This window comes from Glycine soja, chromosome 20 (genome assembly GCF_004193775.1).
Source record: "Glycine soja cultivar W05 chromosome 20, ASM419377v2, whole genome shotgun sequence".
In the NCBI taxonomy this organism is placed as follows: Eukaryota; Viridiplantae; Streptophyta; class Magnoliopsida; order Fabales; family Fabaceae; genus Glycine; species Glycine soja.
In genome coordinates this window covers 3,896,746-3,919,095 of record NC_041021.1, presented here as the reverse complement: position 1 = coordinate 3,919,095, position 22,350 = coordinate 3,896,746, and the positions used below count along the sequence as shown (strand labels likewise).

Below are 22,350 nucleotides of genomic sequence, written 5' to 3'. Positions count from 1 at the left end.
TCCTTCTAAAACCACAAAGAAGAGAGACAACCTTGTTTATCACTGATATGACAAAGGCCAATGTTTCTCTTCCAAGAACCGTAAATAGGATGAGGTAACTCTTCCTGAAAAATGGGTCATAAACAAAGTCACATTGTCAGTCTCCCGACCCGCTCCAACCATAGAATAAATTAAGCAAGATAACTCCAGTAAGGTAGAAATAACCTTTAATAGGAGAAATTCTTTCTCATTAAGAATAGAAGCCTCTAGATCCAAATATGAATCGGCTAGAAGGTCTTTTTCAGTAAGAATCTGATCAATTCCAATAGGATTAACCAGATCTGAATCACACAACCAGTTTCCTATTGTAAACCTCCAAGGATTAGATACCAAGAATAACATATAATCAAGAACAAGAGGACGACCAAAAGTCGATCCAATCTCCAATATACTCTTCTATGCATGAACCTTATGATGTTATCTAACAACTTTAGCATTGATAAGGATACCCTTAGAAAAGACTTTTATTCTCCGGAGAATGACCCTCAAAGGAGATGGTTTTTTCAATATTTTAAGGGTTCAAACAGAAAACAAATCAAAGACAGATTCTATGAATTTGTCGAAAGAGTCAAAATCAATGTTCTTTTCTTTGATTGGTTTCATGCTTATACCATCAAAGAGGATATAGATTACCCATGAAAACAAGATATCATAGTTGATCCAACAATCAATGTTATTACCAATTGGCAAATGAAAGATGGTGAGTTAATCCAATCAGAATTACCTCCCACAACACAATACCAACTGCCAAAGGTAAAGGATAGTCATGATAAACCTGTTATGGTCACTCCATTCAAGACAAAAGATGTCAATGAAGAAGTAACTTCTAAGGACATCAAAAGCCTAATGGAACAGGCTAATTACACCAATAAATATCTACAAGTCTTAGGAGAATCCGTCAAAACCAAAACAATCCCTAAGCAGAACACTCCTAGAGAATCTCTGTCAAATATCCCCATAGAAAAACCTTTATTCAAACCTTTTAGGATTAGTGACAAAGCAAAACAAAAAATTAGGGAACTAAGGAAAAACAAGTCCCTTATGGAAGGAGTCGGTGACAATAATAGTGAATTATTAAACAAGCTTGATAGTTACTTGAGTCATCCCTGAAACTCCCCAACCTTCAGAAGGAACATTGAAAATGGTAACAAGAAGCACCTCCAAATTAATTAATGTTATTAATGACGATAGTGACCAACATTCAGGAAACACAACTGAAATAGGTTCAGTATCAGAAAAAGACATTAATCCAATAAATTCCAAACATTAGAAAACACCCTCCAAAATGTATTATCAACGACCAACCGCCCCTGACCTCCTATTATAAGAAAGAGACGAAAATAATTTTGAAAATTTTAGTGCAAACAACATCTATGAATGAAATATAGATGCTCAAATGGAGTACAATATCATGAATACACTCCAATATATGACCATGGTAGCCACGGCTTACCAAACATCACATGAGTGCTCGGAGGAAACAATAATTGATATCTCTGTGGAAGGATTTTTCGGCCAATTAAAAGGATGGTGGGATAATTATCTCACTAATGATGAAAATTCAAAAATTCACAACGCAGTCAAAATGGATCTCAACGGGAAAGCCATTACTAATGACGATAATAAGGAGATTCCTGATGTTGTTAATACACTTATTTTTACAATAGCCCAACACTTTATTGGTGATCCATCCTTTTGGAAAGACAGGTCTGCAGAATTATTATCAAACCTCAAGTGTAGAACTTTAGCAGATTTTAGGTGGTATAGAGATACCTTCCTAACTAGAGTTTACATCAGAGAAGATAGTCAATAACCTTTCTGGAAAGAAAAATTTCTAGTCGGTCTTCTAAGATCTTTAGGGGATAAGGTTAGAGATAAAATCCATAGTCAATCTGTCAATGGAGACATTCCTTATGAGAGTTTAAGTTATGGTCAATTAATATCTTATGTCCAGAAAGTAGCCTTAAAAATCTGTCAAGACAACAAAATACAAAGACAATTAGCAAAAAGAGAGGGCCCAAACAAAGAGAGATTTAGGATCTTTCTGTGAATAATTTGGACTACCAGTCTGTCCAAAACAAAAGAAAAAACAAAACCTTAGGAAAGAATCCCATGAAAATAAAACTTTTAATAAAAAGAGAAGGAGATACTCGCATAAACCTTCAATCAGCAAAGAAACTGACACTCCTAAACCAAAATTAAAACCCAAAATAACATGCTACAATTGTGGAAAACAAGGCCACATTAGCAAATATTGTAGATTAAAGAGAAAATTGAGAAATCTTAACCTAGAACCAGTCATTGAAGAGAAGATTAATAATTTTCTTATTGAAACCTAAGAGGAAGAAACAAAAACTTCATCTTCCACATTCTCTTAGGAGAACCTCAACATAATTCAACAAGACGACCAACCATCATCTACAGATGATGATGATGAACAACAAATTAATACTCTAACAAGAGAACAAGATCTCTTGTTTGAGGCAATCAATTTTATACCAGATCCCCATGAAAAGAAGGTTTTTCTGGAAAAACTAAAGAAAACTCTGGAAACCAAACCCAAAGATTTTATTACAAATAATAAATTTGATGTTAGTAATATATTCAAAAGATTAGAAAACACTTCCCGCAAAACCAAGAAATTCATCAGATCATCCTATCTCAACTTGAAGAAAACAATGATTCTGAGAGTATAGAGAAGGATGTAGAGAGTGAAAATATGGAAGACGAAATGTTTATGGGATTAATCAACAAGATTAAAATCCAAAATTTTTACATAAACATAGAATCATTATTAATGATTTCGTCTTAGATACAATGACCCTATTTGATACAGGGGCTGATTCAAATTGTATTTTGGAAGGATTAGTTCCTACAAAATTCTTTGAGAAAACATCAGAAAAATTAAGCACAGCAAATGGCTCAAAATTAAAGATTAACTATAAGTTATCTAGCGCAATTATTGAGAATCAAGGCTTTAGGATTAATACAAACTTTCTTTTGGTAAAAAACCTTAAGAACGAAGTAATCCTAGGTACTCCCTTCATTAGAGCTTTGTTTCCCCTTCAGATATATAAGGAAGGATAATTACAACTCATTTAGGAAGAAAAATTACATTTAATTTTTCTACTAAACCAATTTCAAGAAACATAAATTTCATAGAAAAGAAAATCAATTAAATCAACTTCTTAAAAGAAGAAGTATCTTTTAATAACATTCAAATACAATTAGAAAAACCTCAAATTAAGGAGAAAATCCAATCTTTATTACAACATATCCAATTAACCATTTTTTCAGATTTGTCGCATGCATTTTGGAACAGGAAAAAACATATTGTCGATCATCCCTATGAGAAAGACTTTAGGGAAAAACAAATTCCCACAAAAGCCAGACCAATTCAGATGAATGAAGAACTTCTTCAATACTACCAAAAAGAGATCCAAGATTTACTTAATAAAGGTCTAATTAGAAAGAGCAAAAACCCTTGGTCTTGCGCAGCTTTCTATGTCAACAAACAAGCAGAACTTGAACGGGGTACACCTCGTCTAGTTATAAATTACAAACCACTAAACCAAACCCTCCAATGGATTAGGTATCTTATTCCAAATAAAAAAGACTTCCTCAACAGATTAAATTCTACAAAAATATTTTCCAAATTTGACTTGAAATCTGGATTTTGGCAAATTCATATTCAAGAATCTGACAGGTACAAAACTGCCTTCAGAGTACCTTTCCGGCAATATGAATGGAATGTTATGTTATTCGGTCTGAAGAACGTCCCTTCAGAATTTCAAAAGATTATGAATGATATTTTCAACCCTTATTCAACATATGTCATTGTCTACATAGATGATGTCTTAATTTTTTCCCAAAACATCGACCAACATTTCAAACATTTGCATACTTTCATCCATGTTATTAAAAAAAATGATCTACAATCTCCAAATCAAAAATTAGTCTTTTCCAAATAAAAATTAGATTACTTGGTCACAATATATATCAAGGAACAATTATTCCAATAGATCGATCAATAGAATTTGCCACCAAACTCCTCAACCAAATTTTAAACAAAACCCAGTTACAACGATTTATTAGTTGTTTAAATTATGTAGGAGAATTTGTTCCATACTTCTACAATATTGTCAAACCATTACATGATAGGTTGAAGAAAAATTCACCTCCTTGGTTTGACATCCCTACACAAACTGTCAAAGACATCAAATTAAAAGTCCAATCCATAAAATGTTTGTATCTCCCAATTCCACAAGCATTCAAAATTGTCGAAACAGATGCATCTGATATAGGTTATGGTGGCATACTCAAACAAAGAGTCCATAACCAAGAGCATGTCATTGCATACACATCAAAACATTGGAATCCTGCACAATTAAAATATTCAATTGTTAAAAAATAAGTTTTAGCAATTGTTTTGTGCATTTCCAAATTCCAATTTGACTTACTAAATCAAAATTATTTTAACACGAGTTGATTGTAAATCAGCAAAAGATATTTTACAAAAAGATGTTAATAATCTTGCCTCTAAACAAAGTTTTGCTAGATGGCAAGCAATTTTAAGTGTTTTTTATTTCAATATAGAATACATCAAGGGCACCTCAAATTCTCTACCTGACTATCTCACCTGTGAATTCTTACAGAAAAACGGTTATACCACCTAAGGAAACAGGGACCTACCTGAGGGGAGGCAGAAGTTCAGGAAAAGGCTTCAAGTTGGCTCTACCAGAGTCAACTATCAAAAAGAGTTCATCAACATCTTCTGGGTCACCAACCCAAGCTAGGTCATCCACCCAGAAATCCAAAATTAAAGGATCATCGACCCAAATAGTCACCATCAAACTTGAGTCATCTACTCAGGAACCTCACAAACCTGCAACCTCAAAGCAAACAGCGGCCGACTATGCGTGGTCAATACAAACACTTCAGGCCCTTCAAGAAATGGGTCTAGCCAAACTTCCACCATTGACCAAAAAGACTTGGGCAAACATTGCCTCAAAATCGGATGATGATTCTAAAACAAGTCTACAAAATATTATCCAAAATTCCAAAACAATTGTCAATTCTAAAGGGAAACATCCCCTATCATAGCTTCAAACACCACCCACCAAACAAACTAATAGTTATATTTATAAAAACAAATTTTCAACTGTTTTGCAAATGGAACTTGAATATTGGGACAAAAATTCGTTCAATGCGATAGCCAAAGCATTCCCTCCAGGATTTCATTTCAAACCCACCGCTACCAACGAAACAAGGACTTTTTACGAGTTCATACTAATAGACTCGAACTATCTGTCTATCAAACACTTTAAGGACCCAAAAAACCAATCTTTGAATACTCATTCAATGATTCAAATCTTAAAGGTTTTACAACCAAGACAATTTGGACCAAACCTGAACCAAGCCAAGAAATTCTCAGCCCCATTTGATCCTATAGGTTATACCTATTGAGATTACATAGATGCTTGGACGAAAGTCTTTTTGGCACCAGAATACCAGATTCAAACACTCATGGCTTATATATTTTAAGACTAACACAGTCTACAATTTTCCAAATTGGTTTCTTCAATGGTGGGACTTCTTTGACCCAATACCAGAGATTTTCCCGGAGCAGGTTCAACATGGATATGCTCAATTTAAGAAACAATATAATTCCCAGGAATCACGAATTCCAGCAGATCTCAAATATTTTTCTAGTTTTGCTCTATCATGGATTTTTTCTTGGAAATACCGATACAGTGAGACTGAAGGAAATAAGCAATTCCCATCACTTCAAAGACATGCCTTTGTAAAGTGGTGGACACAATTTCATGCATCCAAGGCTGATCTAGAACAGGTCAAGCTTTGGTTCAAAGCTCATCTAGAGCTTCCCAAAGCAGCTGATCTGGAGACTTCATTATTCCTTAACCAGAAGTCCTAACTCGCTGCATATTTAGCCAACTCAAGATCAAAAGCAAGCTTGGCAAAAAATCTCAAAGAAGTTCTTCAACTTCTACAGCAAGAAGAAGAAGATGGCTCTTTCTCGAAAAAGGAAGAAACAAATTCATCAAAAGAAGATGACCCATTTTACCAAAACGAGGATGATTGTTTTGGTATTTTACTAAATGATGATTAATTGTAATCTATTTGTACTGTAAAAATAGTTCCGGTTACATAACCGGTACTGTAGCAAACAGTAACTCAATCGGCTATAAAAGGAGTCATCGACCCTATTGTGAGACACCCTTTGAGATAGTCAGATAGCAAACTTAGAGAGAGAAGCTCTGCAGGAGAAAAAATCTTTATATGCTTTTCTTTTGAAATCAATATACTAAAAGTTTTCCTTCATCCCTCTTCTCCCTTCTGACTGATCCTGTGCGACTCTATCGCCGCTTTGGTTTCTTCTCTCTTCCCTCCTCATTTCATCTATTTCCGCTTGTATATATATACACCAAAATTGAGTTTGTTGGACAAACCTAAGCTTGAAAGGTCCAAACAGTAAATCAGACCTAGCGTAACTACTAACTGGTTGAAGGTGGGTTTCTTCTTGCATGAGGAGTTTGTTACAATCAATAATATGTGCCTCACTTTCTGCTTAAGTGGGACAGTGAAGCTTGAATGCACTGTAAACCAAGGTACGATGGGTTAATAAAAAGAAACTTAGGTTAGATATAATAGACTAGAAGAATTGACATTCGTTTGTGATAAAATAAATTAAACCCATCAGCTTATGTCTAAGTGCTTTAACTTAATTTAATTTTTGACTTACCTGAATAATTAATTGTAAAATTTTATTGCACTCAACTCTTATAACTCTCGCATCCGTGAAAAAAATTATAACTTGACTTTTGAGATTATGTCTACTTATGCATGATGGATAAAAAATAAAATAATTAAAACTTAAACTTAGTTCTATCTGTTATTAATTATTTTAAAACACACTATTAAAAAAAATGTATTCAACCACATAAAAAGATGACGGTTCCATAAAATTGTCTTTAAAGTAATGCAGTGACAATTTTATAAATAAAGAAAACATAAATCAAGATGATTTTTGAAAAATCCTGAAATGCTGAGTTTAAATCAATTTTCAACCATTTTTAAAATGTATTCATCAAATTTCCATTTTTCTTTGAACTTCCAAGATCTCCAAGTTTCAACAATTTGGCTCCAATTTTCTTCACTGGACGGCATATTGCACATTCTTTCTTTAAACCATATGGTCCCAAAGTTGAATTACTAGCATTAAGTCACACAGAACAACGGTGTGAGTTTGCTCTTGAGGGTATTAAACGGTGACACTCTTCTTTGCAACCTATGCAGATAAATTTTGCTTCCCCATTTAGCTGAGAAGTAGAGATATTTTTGGACGCATAGCAACCATGCATAGAAGTGCTTGTGGGATATAAAACACCCTTTTCGTACCTTCTGCATTTAGATGTAGCTTCCATCGTTGACAGTGTAGTTTTCCCTGTAGGCCAAGCATGTGAGCAGCGCTGCTAGCATCAAAATTTATGATGCAGACTCGTAGGCATAGACACGGTGAACAACATAGGTAATTCAGACTAGACTCCTACCTCTCCCAAATATATGTGATTGAAAAATGTATATTTAGTAAGAAAGAGTAAAAAGAGAAAAAAAAAATATAAATATAATAAAATTTATAATTGATGTGGTAGAAAAAAAATAAAAAATGTTAATGAGATATTTAAAATAATAAAATATTTATGTATCATTACTCTACATCATTATGCTCATGCACTTACATTGATATTAAGTAAACTTTTTCAATGACTGAAAATTGTGTTCTACATAGAACATGTCTGGTTTGGCCATGTAATCACGGTAAACCTTGGTGATTTTGATCAAATGTCATTTGATTATATAAAAATATGTTTGGACATCATTTTCAATTTCATGTTTAATTCTCCAATCCACGGTGACTTTAAAGTAGCTAGGAAGAGTTTTCAATTCAACTTGAATTGATTCCAGAAAGTACAAAATATTATTATGTACATGTTTTCTTACAATACCCTTTTACTTTCTACATTTTTTGTGACAGGCTATAGTTGAGTAGTTGGACACATACATTCTTTTTTTTTTTTCTTTTTGTGTTTTTTTCTTTTATATGCTATGAAAATGAAAGCATATTTCTTGATGCAGACTATAATATATAATCAAAATGAGATAAGTTTTGACCAATTCCAAGTTTTAAACGTAGTTTATTCACTAGAGATAGATCATGTTTCAAACTATATTCGACATGAATTTATATGGTACAAGAAAAAAAATTAATATTGTATTTATTATTGAATTTGATTGCACTTTATATATGTTCCTCAGTTGTACTTTTTTATTTAATTAGATACAATTGTGTATGAGATTTATGCTAATTTTAATTTTTTATAATGAGTGCGGGTTTATATATCTATTTAAAGCAAATTATAATAACAAAAAAGTACTCAAAGACATTAACGTCTGTTTTAGTAATTTTACACTTAAAATCAATTATAACTCAAAGTATACAAACATTACTTTCTTAAACAATCAATTTTTTAATATATGTTATACAAATAAAAATCACATTATTTCAAAATCAATTATATAAAATTATGTTAATTTAAAATTAAGTTGATCTAAAATTAATTATATCGTTCATCTAAACACACACATAATTGACAATGAGGAAGTGAAGGCGCAAAAAAGTGTATTTTTTTCTTTAATAAAAAAAGAGAGACAAATATAGAATCCAATTACACTGTTGATCGAAAGTTGCAAGATGCTGGCTTACTTTTAGCAAATATAATGTTATTTAATTCTCCAAAGATTTTTTTTTAAGAAATTGTCTTAGAAGGTTTACTTTTTAAAACAATTTTTTTTAGGAATTTTCTTAGAATGTCTATTTTTTAAATTTTTTTAAAAACAATTTCTAAGATGATTCCTCAAAAAAACTATCTTAGAAATTGGACCTTATAATACGGTTTCTAAGAAAAATCGTCCTAGAACTTTCTAAGACGGTCCGTCTTAGATACATCCATTTTTTTCAAAAAAAAAACATTTTTTAAGATGATTTCTCAAGAAAATAGTCTTAGAAATTGGACCTTTTAAGATGATTTTTTGAGAAAAACCATTTTCTAAATGATTTTTTCCAAAAATTATTTTAGAAGCATCATTTTTTTTCAAAGAATAATTTTTAAGATAATTTTTTATAAAACTATCTTAAGAATTAGACATTCTAAGATGGTGTGAGAATCGTCGTAAAAAATTTAACTTTTCACGATGAGGGTTTCAAATTCAATTAAAAATCATTATAAAAAATAATTTTTTAATATTAATAAAAAAATCTAATATATTGACTAAAAAAACATCATATATATTATTTTTTATAATTTTTATTTTAGATCCCACTCTCTAACCTATATGATACTATGAGGATGGATGTGCCTATTTCTTTCTTCTCACGCATTTATGCATAAATGTCACTTGGTCCCGTCGTAATTGATGATTCCTATGAATTCAGGAGGTGATACTATGAGGATGGATGTGCCTATTTCTTTCTTCTCACGCATCTATGCATAAATGTTACTTGGTCCCGTCATAATTGATAATTCCTATTAGGAGTGGGTAAACGGACCTAGGTCCATGGACTGGCCCACGGGACTCACGGGTCGCGCGGGTAGCGGACCAATTTTTTTTAAATAGTTCATGGTTATGTCATATTTTTTGGCCCATCCTGCTTAATCCGCAGACTATGCGGGTTTGGCCCGCGGGGTCCGTGGGTTGTCCGCATTAGGATTTTATTACTTCAAATATGAAATCATTTGTTGTTGGAGATGTTTAAGTTTCATATTTTAGATTTATTGCTTGGATTTTCTTTTATTAAGACATTATTTATTTTATTGATGTAATTGACTAATTGTTAAGATTTTATTTACATTTGTATTGAACTTAATTTGATTGTGTTGTATTTTTTATTGAAATTGAAATTCTTTTAAAACTAGGCCTGTAGACCGGCCCGTTTGACCCACAGGATTCGCCGGGCGGGACGGATTAATTTATTTGGTCCGTGTAAGAATGCGGAGCGGGTTGACCTAGTCCGCTGCCAAAGCGGGCGGGCCTTACGCCGGGCGGGTCGGCCCGCTTACCACCCCTAATTTCTATGAATTCAGGAGCTTGCATACAATTTAAGAGTGTGTTTGATTTGCATTTTTATTTTCTGAAAATTGTTTTCATTTTCAAAAGATTAGAATTCTGAAAACATGTTTAGTTTGACTTCTTGTTTTCTGCTTTTAAGAAATAAAAACATTGAAAATGTGTTTTTAAAAGGAAATATATTTTTAGATTTGCTTAAAATTACATTTTTTGTCACGCGTTTTCATTTTACCCAAAATGAGATTCCTGATTTCAACTAAAAATACTGAAAATGAGATTTTATTATTTTCAATTTTTGGTTAGTTTGGGAAAATATTTTCACTGAAAATGTTTTCAAAAATTCAATCAAACGCATTTTCATCACCATTTTCTATTTTCAGTGAAAATGAAAATAAAAAATAATCAAACTAAACACCCCTAATGCAACATTAAATGCATTATTGAATTGAATATTAGTTCTCTTCGGTCTTGTAAGATCTTCTATCACCATGTGCTAAAACTGCCAATTGCGGCAAATTAAATGTCATGCGGGAAATATAGTAAGTATATCTGTGGAATAATATAAAAGATTTTGAAGAGCCTTTGATTAATAGCTTTTCTTATAGTACTGTACTACTTGGAGAGTAGGTGGCAGTGAAGATTTTCTTATTGGTCTGTTACATATTTTGCCAAAGGAATTAAAAAGTAAACAACGTCCGTTCAACTCAAGGTGTTGCCAATAACCCTTATTTTTTTCACACGAAAAAATCTTTGACCATACTACTTTGTCACCGAGGTTTATTTTGAAAAAAATACATGAATTATTATAAATTCTTCATTATTATATATTTAATTTTCACAATTAAAAAAATATCCCTTTTACGCACATATATGATTATAAGGGTATAAGATTTTGGGGTGTAAAATATTTTGTTTTTCTTTAATTACCAATAAACTAAGAGTATATTTGTGTTACCATTTGCAAGGATGCATCCCCTTTACCTATATGCATTGAAAGTGCCTCATATTAATTAAACATTGTAACAATATAGATGGTTTTTCAAATATGCATTAATTAATTTGTTAAAATTTCGTGTGTCTGGTAAGAGAATACTCATAATCACATTATCTCAGGTGAAAGATGGACATATAGGAAGGTTCAGTAAAAGAACGAATTTATTTATTCATCATCTATCTAATTTATTTATGTAAAAATCAATCTAATCTATTCAATTAATTTTTTAAAAAAATTGAGACAAGACACTGAATTGTTCAAACTAATCTGTTTAAAAATCAAATTATATAAGTTTTTTTTTTTTTTACAAAAATAGTAGAGTTTGGTTTTAAAATTACTAAAATAGTATACTTAAAAATTAGTATGTAAGATAATTTACAACAATTCACGTATTTTATTCAATTAAATTATATTTCATTGACCCCTTTAATCAATCTAAATAAGAGAAAATTTGAATATCTCATATATAAGTTGTTAAATTAGCATCTTTATTTTCTTTATAGGCAAAAAAGTTTCTTAATAAGGATGCTTAAATTGAGCATGTGCCCAATTCAAGATTCCAACCACCATTGTAAGACATTAGATAGGTATAAAACCCATGAGTGTCAAGCTATATACAAGCCAATGTAACACATGACAATAAACACCTCCCCAACAATTATTGAACCCATATTCCCAAAGAATAGATAGTTAAGTGCCCAATCATGTGACAGAACCGTGTATTAATTTTCTATATATACAACTATTTTAGTTGCTTCAATATCTTAAGATCCATGGGTTCCCATCCTCAATGCATCCTACGACTTAATTGGCAACCAAGTTGTTGTAAACCAAAAGTGGTGACCCTTCATGCCACTTTGATGGACCATGTTCCCGTTAAATACCAACCACTATACATGCGTCAATTTGTGACATCAAATAGATAAAAAATCTAGGCAAGAGACCTTTCGACAGATTCTATGTAATAAAGAAGATATGCATATAATCCCATCTCAAACCATCACTCTTTTCTTTTCTGTGCCTCAAGTAACATAAGATTTATATAGGCTAGGCTATTTTCGATAAGTCTTTTTAATTAATTTTTAACTTTTTTTACTAATTGAAAAATGTATTTAACTATATGATAAAAAAAATTTAAGTAATTTCTAACGTTTTTTTGAAATATTAAAGTAAACATTAATTTCTGAATTTTTTTAGAATCGGTCATATTATTATTTTTTAAAAAGATAAAAGTGTCAATCAACTTAATATTTTTTGAAGAAGAATATTAATAATTATTATTATTATTAATAAAAAATATTTTATTCAATATTAATTTTTTTTCTTCTTACCTATCAAGCAATTTTAATTCAAGTATTTTTCCTATATTTTGCTCTACTCCTGTTCCACCAAATAACATCTATTTCACTCTATTTTTCTTTCTTTTTTTTTCTTCTTCACATATTCACTTTCATTTTCCCTTTTTCTTTTCTCACCACCAATAGGATTAGAGATGTTGTAAGAATCTTACATTTATACCCGAATTTTTTACTTATTAATTAATTTAATTCATTATTTTACTCCAAAGATTTCTGTATAAATCTTCTAGAATTGAAAGCTGATCTCTAAAATGCGTTTTTTACATTAGTGTCTTTCTGGGAAGTGAAATACGGACCTTGTACAATTGATATATCTCGAAAAAAATTTGATAACTATATGTGAACCCAATATTCTTGAAAAGTCCATGCATGCAGCATGGTTTTGTCTATTGACGGAGGGCGAGGCATCGACAGGGTTGTCAGTTGATTTGGGGAGGAAGTGAGCTCAACTGAGTCACGTCAAATTTAATTTTGAGACGTTTAATGTTCAGTGTGCTTTTGACATGATGCAAACATTAATTTCCACGTTCAATTCACAAAAATGATGCAAAAATTAGATTGTGTAGAGTGTATTTTTTTTTATCGGTAGGAATTAATTGTAGATAGGATTAAAGATTTATAATAATTTATATATTTTATTTAACTAATCGAATAATAATAATAATAATAATAATAATAATAATAATAATAATAATAATAATAATAAAACCAAAAGCAACATACACCAATTTTAGATATAAGAAAAGTCTCTAAAAAGAGAAAGAGGCCATAAAAAGAATGATCCATCAATTGGACTAAAAGGACCTAATAAAGGAAAGGTTAAAGGGGAGAAACTTATGATTGGGTTAGGAATAATCATGAGGAAAAGAGTAAAGAAATCAAAGGAACATTTAGAGGTGATTAACACTCTGAAAGCTCAAGGCCAAAGTGGGGGGAGAAGAACACATGATGGTTCACATGAATCAAATGGCCCAATGGACTTAATAATACACCCACTAGGGAATTTCTTTGTGTATCTAACGTATTTCTTGTATATCTAATATTTTTTTTGTTTTTTTTTTAATTATTCTTGTTAATAGACAGATTCGTAATCCATAAGAGGTTTATCATTGAAATTAGATCAATTATATTATAAAATAATTAATGTCGCTATATATAACATTAAAATTTTTAATGTATATTTAATGCACATGTAAATTTACATAATAAATTTTCTGACAATTAATTTTGATATAATAATTAATTTTTTTACATATATAAATTTTTATAAAACCTATGGTTTTTATTTAAAATTTATATGTGTAAAAAAAGACATTATTAGATCAAAATTAATTGTTAGAAAATTTATTATGTAAATTTACAAGTGCATTGAATATACATTAGAAGTTTTAGTGTTATATATAGTGACATTAATTATTTTATAACATAATTAGTCTATTAGTTCAGTTGATTAGAATGTTGTACTAATAACCTGAAAGACACAGATTCGAATCCTGCACGAGTCATTAATTTGTAAAACATTTTTAAAAAAAATTTAAAAAAATGTAATCCTTACATACGAATTGTCAAAACATACCGCCCATGAATTCGTAAGCCTCCATTTATTAGCAGGAGTAATTTTGGAAAAAATGAAAAAGTGTTGGATATACAAAAAAAACTTTGGTGTACAAAGAAATTCCCCACCGACTATTGGTATGAAAATTTGTATTAACAGTTTCTATTTACACCCCCACTGTTGATAATTACACCATTGTCATCGCTTTTATGTTTTAGTTATTCATTATATCCTTTTTCCTTATGGGGGTACATCCCTTGGAATCCCTTTTTCTCTTATGAAAATATATTTCCAGAACTAAAATACATTTTTTATCATCAAACAAGAACTATGATACATAGTTCAGAATTATGTATCGTAGTTTCATAAATATATTTTCAGAATAAGTATATATTATCTCGGAAAGATAATTTTAGTAGTAATAAAATATACCTTAACCAACTCAATTAAGAGTTACTATACTTTGTAATCATTAATGTTGTAAACCTAGATTAAAAAGTGCACGCTTATTTAAATTCTCTTAAAGGAGAAAAGTCATTGTCAAAAGCTTTGCTTTGCAATTGAGGTATATAATATATAAAATTAGTGATGCATGTACCTTGATAAACAATGTCACATGAAGAAAAATATAAAATGTTACATGTAATATACATAGTGTTATATAATGAATATGGGTGAAGATGGGGTTCAAAGTTAGGGTTTAAAGAACAATAAAGATAGGATGAAAATAAGATTTTAGATGGAGTTTAAAGAGAAATAATGATAGGGTGAAAATAATACTAACAAATATTAGGGTATTTTCCTTCATGTGACATTGTGTTGCGAAGTATATTCATCCCTAATTTCATCTACTATACACCATAATTATAAAGCAAAGCTTTTGGCAATGATTTCTCCCCTTTATGAGTTGAAATAAATGTTCATTTTCTAATCTAGGTTTACAACATTAATGATTGCAAGCTACAATGACTCTTAAGTGAGTTGGTAAAGATATATTTTATTGCTATAAATAATGTCTTTCTAGAATAACATATACCAATTTCAGAAATGTATTTCCAAATCAGAAATGTATTTCCAGAACTTTGTATCACAGTTCTAGAAATGTATTTTTTGAACTATGTATCATAATTTCATAAATATATTTTCGAAATAGGTATATTTTATTTTGTAAAGACATTTTTGGAATATGTATATGTTATTCTAGAAGGACATTTTCGAAAGAAAAAAGGGGTTCCAAGGGGTGTATCACTTTAAGGAAAAAAAGGTATAATGGGAGGATGAGTTGTACTTAGCAAAAGGGAAAATGTAAACAGCAAGTGCCTTTTTTATTTTATTTAAGTTTTATTTACCAATTTTAATTGTATAAATGGATTGGTTTAATGTTAATCAGGAGCCAAGTTTTAATTCTAAAATAGGTATATTTTTGCATAAATTGTAATTTGGACCTTAAACTTGCTTGGAGTTTTTTTTGTTTATGTTTATTTAAAATTAAGGCTAGCCCCTAACCTTATTAGAAGAGATGTGACACCCTCTATCTCGATATTCATATTTATATAATAAAATACATGAAAATGTAAAATTGCATAAAATGATTTTATTCAATTAACGTAAAGAAGCTCATATGGGTAAAAGGTTCGCATTCGTGTTTATCACCAAATTAAAAACTTATCAATTAAGGGTATGAAAATATTTTCGACTCAAAACAAGGTCATTCAAGTTTACAAAAGAACTCAAGTTGGGTAGCATAATAAAATAAAGTAAAATGACGTGTTTGGAACATCGGGAAATAAAATAGAAACACATGTCTCAATGTCATATCCTATCAGAGCATTATGTTCCAACGTCCTCTAGCACGAGATTCCTTAAAAAAATCCACCTAGTCATTTGCTCCTACGAACATAAGGTTTGAGATCATCACAGGATTCAAACATAAACAACACATAGAGAGTGAGTTATCACATTCCAAAATAGGTAGAGATAAATGAAGACACACACACACACACATATAATATAAGTATAATAAGCTCAACTTAGCATACTAATTCGCATTATATTATCACTTATTACATCACATCGTCCGTTCGAAAGACTTAATCACAAAATTACATTACACACCTTCACATTAATCACGTGTAAAAAACAACAAATCATGTGTACAACACAACATCTCTCACTCACATAATTCATTACCTACCATCACGTAGCAAGTCACAATGATCATCACATAGGATTTTTGCAACAAATACACTAAGACTCAATCCTATATGCAGTGTAGTACCATGTTAGTGAAAAAAAAAACACCAGGACGTCTAGGAGTACATAACAAGCTAGACACATCACACAATGGGTATGCAGATCACTCTCACTAAGTGAAATCATAAGGTGACCAGTTAGGGTCACTCTGTTTTGTGTAAATGCTCCAATCATATGGGATCAATATAGGTTTAAAGAAACAATCAAACCGAGTGTATTTACCCCAAAGGCCTAGACTCAAAAGAATCCATTAGGGTCTTACCTTCCTGATTCAAGTCCAACCCTTAAAATAACTTTTGCATGTAGACACTGCTCATGAATTATACAATACACACGATCTCACACTTATTTTCAAACATGTTTAACACAAGGCGCTACAATTTAACACCTCAAGTTCCTAACTTAGAATCATACACTTTCCTTTTAACACCTCGCGTATAAACACTTTTCTCGAGGTAAACACTAGTCGGGTTATTGTATAATTCACAACTCATATCATAAGTATTGTCACATAAAGTGTTAATTACACTTATTCACAACCATATCTCATGTCCATAATTTAACATCTCACAATGACACAATCTACCATCACATGTTCATGTTTATCTCACAAATTAACACGTGTTCAACTTGCCACTTATACTTAATCTCAATCTCAATTTCATGATCTCAATATGACAATTTATCATGCCTCATGAATCATATACATCGATTCAAATAATTTTCAAAATCATATCATAGCAACACTATAACATCTTTTGTGTCAATTAATTAATAACAATAAAAAATCTATGTAGTATACACACACTAACCAAATAAAAATAGTAAGTATAAAACACTGATATACACCCCTAGATCTCAATTAACTAACTACAATATATATATATATATATATATATATATATATATATATATATATATATATATATATATATATATAGTTAACAAATAGATAAGCATTGTATTATAATAATAAAAATATATCTAACTTCAAAGCTTTTAAATATATTTACATGTAGTAAATATATATAACATGTCACTATACAAATATATATATATATATATATATATATATATATATATATATATATAATATAAAATAATATAAGTACATTCCAAATTAAACAAACAAGAATATATACTTCCTAATAAAATACTAATATAGATTCTCCAATCCTTATTGAGTCAGTTTCAAGTCTTTATAATATATAAATAATATGGCAAAGATACAAACACAAATTTAAGATTAGTCATTGTCCTTAACTTCCTTATTACTATTTATTTGCAGACAAAATCAATGAAAAAATATCCAATCAATGTCCACCTTTGACATATCTGATTTACACACAAAGATAATGTAATATCCCAATTTTTGTAAACTAGATTAAAAATGATTGTTATTTATAAATAAATAGAATTTTAAAAAAATGATGAGATTTTATAAATAAATAAATAAGGAGATATAATTGTTAATTAAAATAATGATTTGAGAGAAAATAAAAAGGGTATTTTATTTATTTGTTTGATAGAAAATAAAATAAAGTTTGTTTTTATAAAATAATAAATAAATAGAGTAAATAATAGGTCGTAAATGCCCCTAACTATAAACAGCAACATGCTAGGTCAGTTTTCAGACTGACTCCCTGATGTGCCATCATTTTCTTCTATTTTCTAAACCCTTTTTGCACCATTTTAATTATTGATTGGTCTTAATTGTCAATTAATTAGGCAGTTTTATAATTTGGGCTCATTTAGCTAATTTGATGTTTTTAATCTAATTTCAGGAATTAATGAAACATTGGGCTTAATCCGGATTTTGGTTGTGGACTTGAAGAGGGCAAATAAAGCAGCGCTTACCTTAGTTAATTTCTAATTAGGAAATTTCGCAATTTTATGTTGTTCAGTGTTTATTTCGTTTTGGGCCAGAGTATTGTAATAGGGCCCAGTGACTTTGAGTGACTCTTTTTAAATAGCTGCCTTGGGATTCGTGCAGGGCATTCTATTCTGTTATGCTATTCATTATTCAGAGCTTTGTTTTAGGGTTTTTCGTTTTTCTGTTTTGCTGCTTCTGAGTTCGTAATGCAATTTTACGTTTTCTGCTTCTAATTACAATTTCGTTCTTGCTTCTTCTTTTACTCTCATTTACGTTTCTGTTCCATTTTACATTTCTGTTCGTTTACGTTTCTGTTCATTTACGTTTCCGTTCATTTACGTTTCTGCTTCATGTTTCAATTGCGTTTTCTATTTGAATCCATGGAAGGCTAGATTTTCTGGTGTTGTTTCCTTTTGAGGACGAAGCCCAACTCTCTTTGAGGTTCTGCTTGTAATGTGGTTTCCTGGCAGTTTTCCCTTCACCAGTTATCCCAATTTCGTGAATATTAATCAGTGCACGCTTCGTGTTCGATTAATTGCCTCTGAGCCTAACTTGCGTTCATGCTTAATGGACGAAGGGCTAACTGGTGTATGTGGTGCCTAATCACGTATTGAAAACCCTAAGTTGATTTTCGCTTAGTAAATTGAAATAGGGTTGGATTAAGTGGTTGACTGTTAGGGACGAATTCTCCATAACCCAGGATAAGAGAGTGACTTCTGAATTAGAGGAAACAACCCGTTTTTAATATTAGTAGTTTCGTATTCCATTTTATTTGTTCTGCTCTTTAATTACCAAACAACCAAACCCCCCCCCCATCGTTACTGTTACTGCCAGCATATTATGAACATTTGGCTTGTCACTGCTCGTTGGGAAACGACCTAGGATCACTTCCTAGTTACTGCATTTTCATGTTTATTTGATTCGGGTACGGCCTCGATCAAATTTGGCGCCGTTGCCGGGGAGCAGTGTCCAAAGGTTCATAATAGCTAACTAGTGTTGTGTGTTTAATCCTTTCGTGTTTTAATTGTTAGTATGTGTGTTAGTGTTGATTAGTGTCCTGGTGTTTTGTTTAATGTGTGTTCTATTTCAGTTTTACCATTAAGCGTTTCCCCTGTTTCAGTCTTGGGTGTTTTGCTGTGAAAATTGTGCTTGAAAACAGAGTAGTAGTAGAAATCAGCTTGCGGCAAAAAACAGAGTAGTAGTAGAAATCAGCTAGAGACGGATTTTAGCGACCACCCATGCTGAATTATTTGAGATTTTTTGTTTTAGTAGCTAGGGTTGTTATTTTTGGCTGAATTTTTTTGTGGTAACTTCTTTTAATCCATATTTTGTGGGAAAAATAGCTAGAGCCTTTAGTTTGGTCAGATTTGAAAGTTCCAAAAAACTAGCAAATTTTGTGTTTGTCAAAACTTCAAACGGCCATAACTTTTGCTCCGGTTATCAGAATCGCAATTATTATATATACATTTGGGGTAGAAAAAAATTTCCTACGCCGTGGCAGCCGGCCGATCGTCCAAAAAAAGCGATTCTGTCAAAAGTTTTTTATTTTTCAAGTTTTATTCACTTATTTTTCTTAACTTACCATTTTTAGCTTTCATAGTTAGACTTTGAATTTTTGTCTGAAATTTTTTGTGCTATCTTCTCATCATTTTATAGGGTTGCTCACAAAATTTCAAGTCATTTGGATATCATTTGAGGGTAGTTGTAGTTCAAACCTACACCTTTATTTACATGACAAGGCAACTAGTTGTGTGCATGCTGAATGTAGTGTATGACTAGAGGCAATCCATCTGACTTACAACCCTTTGATCCTGAGATAGATAGGACATTTCATAGATTAGTTAGGCATCATTTTATACCTTTTGATCATTCTGAGCATTCCATAACTGGTGAATCTGTGCATTCTGTTATTGGTGATTTTGAACATCCTGATCTTGAGCATTATAATTTTGAGCATTCTGATTCTGAGCATTCTGATTTTGCACATTCTCAGAACATGGCACAACCTCCACCTCGTGAGAGGACTCTAAGGGAAATGGCTGCACCTGATTTCACCTATGAAAGCTTGTGCATCCAATACCCTGATGAGGATGTCCCATATGTTCTTAAGACTGGACTGATTCATTTGCTTCCAAAGTTTCATGGCCTTGCAGGTGAAGACCCGCACAAACATTTGAAAGAATTTCACATTGTCTGCTCCACCATGAAACCCCCAGATGTCCAAGAGGATCACATATTTCTGAAGGCTTTTCCTCACTCATTAGAGGGAGTGGCAAAGGATTGACTGTATTACCTTGCTCCAAGGTCCATCACGAGCTGGGATGACCTTAAGAGAGTATTCTTAGAAAAATTTTTCCCTGCTTCCAGGACCACAGCCATCAGGAAGGATATCTCAGGTATTAGACAACTCAGTGGAGAGAGCCTGTATGAGTACTGGGAGAGATTTAAGAAACTATGTGCCAGTTGCCCCCACCATCAGATTTCAGAACAGCTTCTTCTCCAATACTTTTATGAAGGACTCAGTAATATGGAGAAAAGTATGATAGATGTTGCCAGTGGTGGAGCCTTTGGAGACATGACTCCTGCTGAAGCCAGAAATTTAATTGAGAAGATGGCCTCCAACTCCCAACAGTTTAGTGCCAGAAATGATGCCATAGTCATTAGAGGAGTGCATGAGGTAGCTACAAACCCATCTGCATCATCTGAAACTAAGAAGCTTGAAGGCAAACTGGATGCATTGGTCAACTTGGTAACCCAGCTGGCCTTGAATCAGAAATCTGTACCTGTCGCAAGGGTTTGTGGTTTGTGCTCCTCTGCTGACCACCATACAGACCTTTGCCCTTCCATGCAGCAACCTGGAGCAATTGAGCAGCCTGAAGCTTATGCAGCAAATATATACAATAGACCTCCTCAACCTCAGCAGCAAAATCAACCACAGCAGAGCAATTATGACCTTTCCAGCAACAGATACAACCCTGGATGGAGGAATCACCCTAACCTCAGATGGTCCAACCCTCAGCAACAACAACAGCAGCCTGCTCCTTCCTTCCAAAATGCTGCTGGCCCAAGCAGACCATACATTCCTCCACCAATCCAACAACAGCAACAACCCCAGAAACAACCAACAGTTGAGGCCCTTCCACAACCTTCCCTCGAAGAACTTGTCAGGCAAATGACTATGCAGAACATGCAGTTTCAGCAAGAGACCAGAGCCTCCATTCAGAGCTTAACCAATCAGATGGGACAATTGGCTACCCAATTGAATCAACAACAGTCCCAGAATTCTGACAAGCTGCCTTCTCAAGCTGTCCAAAATCCCAAAAATGTCAGTGCCATTTCATTGAGGTCGGGAAAGCAATGTCAAGGACCTCAACCCGTAGCACCGTCCTCATCTGCAAACGAGCCTGCCAAACTTCACTCTATTCCAGAAAAAGGTGATGACAAAAATTTACCTAACAATTTCTGTGCAGGTGAATCTTCTTCCACAGGTAATTCTGATTTGCAGAAGCAGCACATTCCCCCTCTTCCATTCCCTCCAAGAGCAGTTTCCAACAAAAAAATGGAAGAGGCAGAGAAAGAGATCTTGGAAACGTTTAGAAAAGTAGAGGTAAACATACCTCTGTTGGATGCAATAAAGCAAATTCCAAGATATGCCAAATTCTTGAAGGAGCTGTGCACTAATAAGCGGAAGCTTAAAGGAAGTGAACGAATTAGCATGGGCAGAAATGTCTCCGCATTGATTGGTAAATCTGTTTCTCAAATTCCTGAAAAATGTAAAGATTCAGGTACATTCAGCATACCTTGTATCATAGGGAATAGTAAGTTTGACAATGCCATGCTAGATTTAGGAGCTTCTGTTAGTGTTATGCCTCTGTCTATTTTTAATTCTCTATCTCTAGGCCCCTTGCAGTCAACTGATGTGGTAATTCATTTAGCTAATAGAAGTGTTGCCTACCCTGTTGGTTTCATAGAAGATATCTTAGTTAGAGTTGGTGAACTGATTTTCCCTGTTGATTTTTATATTTTGAATATGGAAGATGGATTTTCTCAAGGATCAGTTCCCATCATTCTAGGCAGACCCTTTATGAAAACTGCTAGAACTAAGATAGATGTTTATGCAGGCACACTGTCT

General features: G+C 32.1%; 1 non-coding gene across 1 annotated transcript; it reads right to left on the bottom strand.

Annotated features, from left to right (window-relative positions):
• Nucleotides 1-20,592: 20,592 nt before the first annotated feature.
• LOC114403941 lies at nt 20,593-20,699 on the bottom strand. Its single transcript, XR_003664708.1, has one exon. It is a non-coding gene; the product is annotated as a small nucleolar RNA R71 (small nucleolar RNA).
• Nucleotides 20,700-22,350: the final 1,651 nt, after the last annotated feature.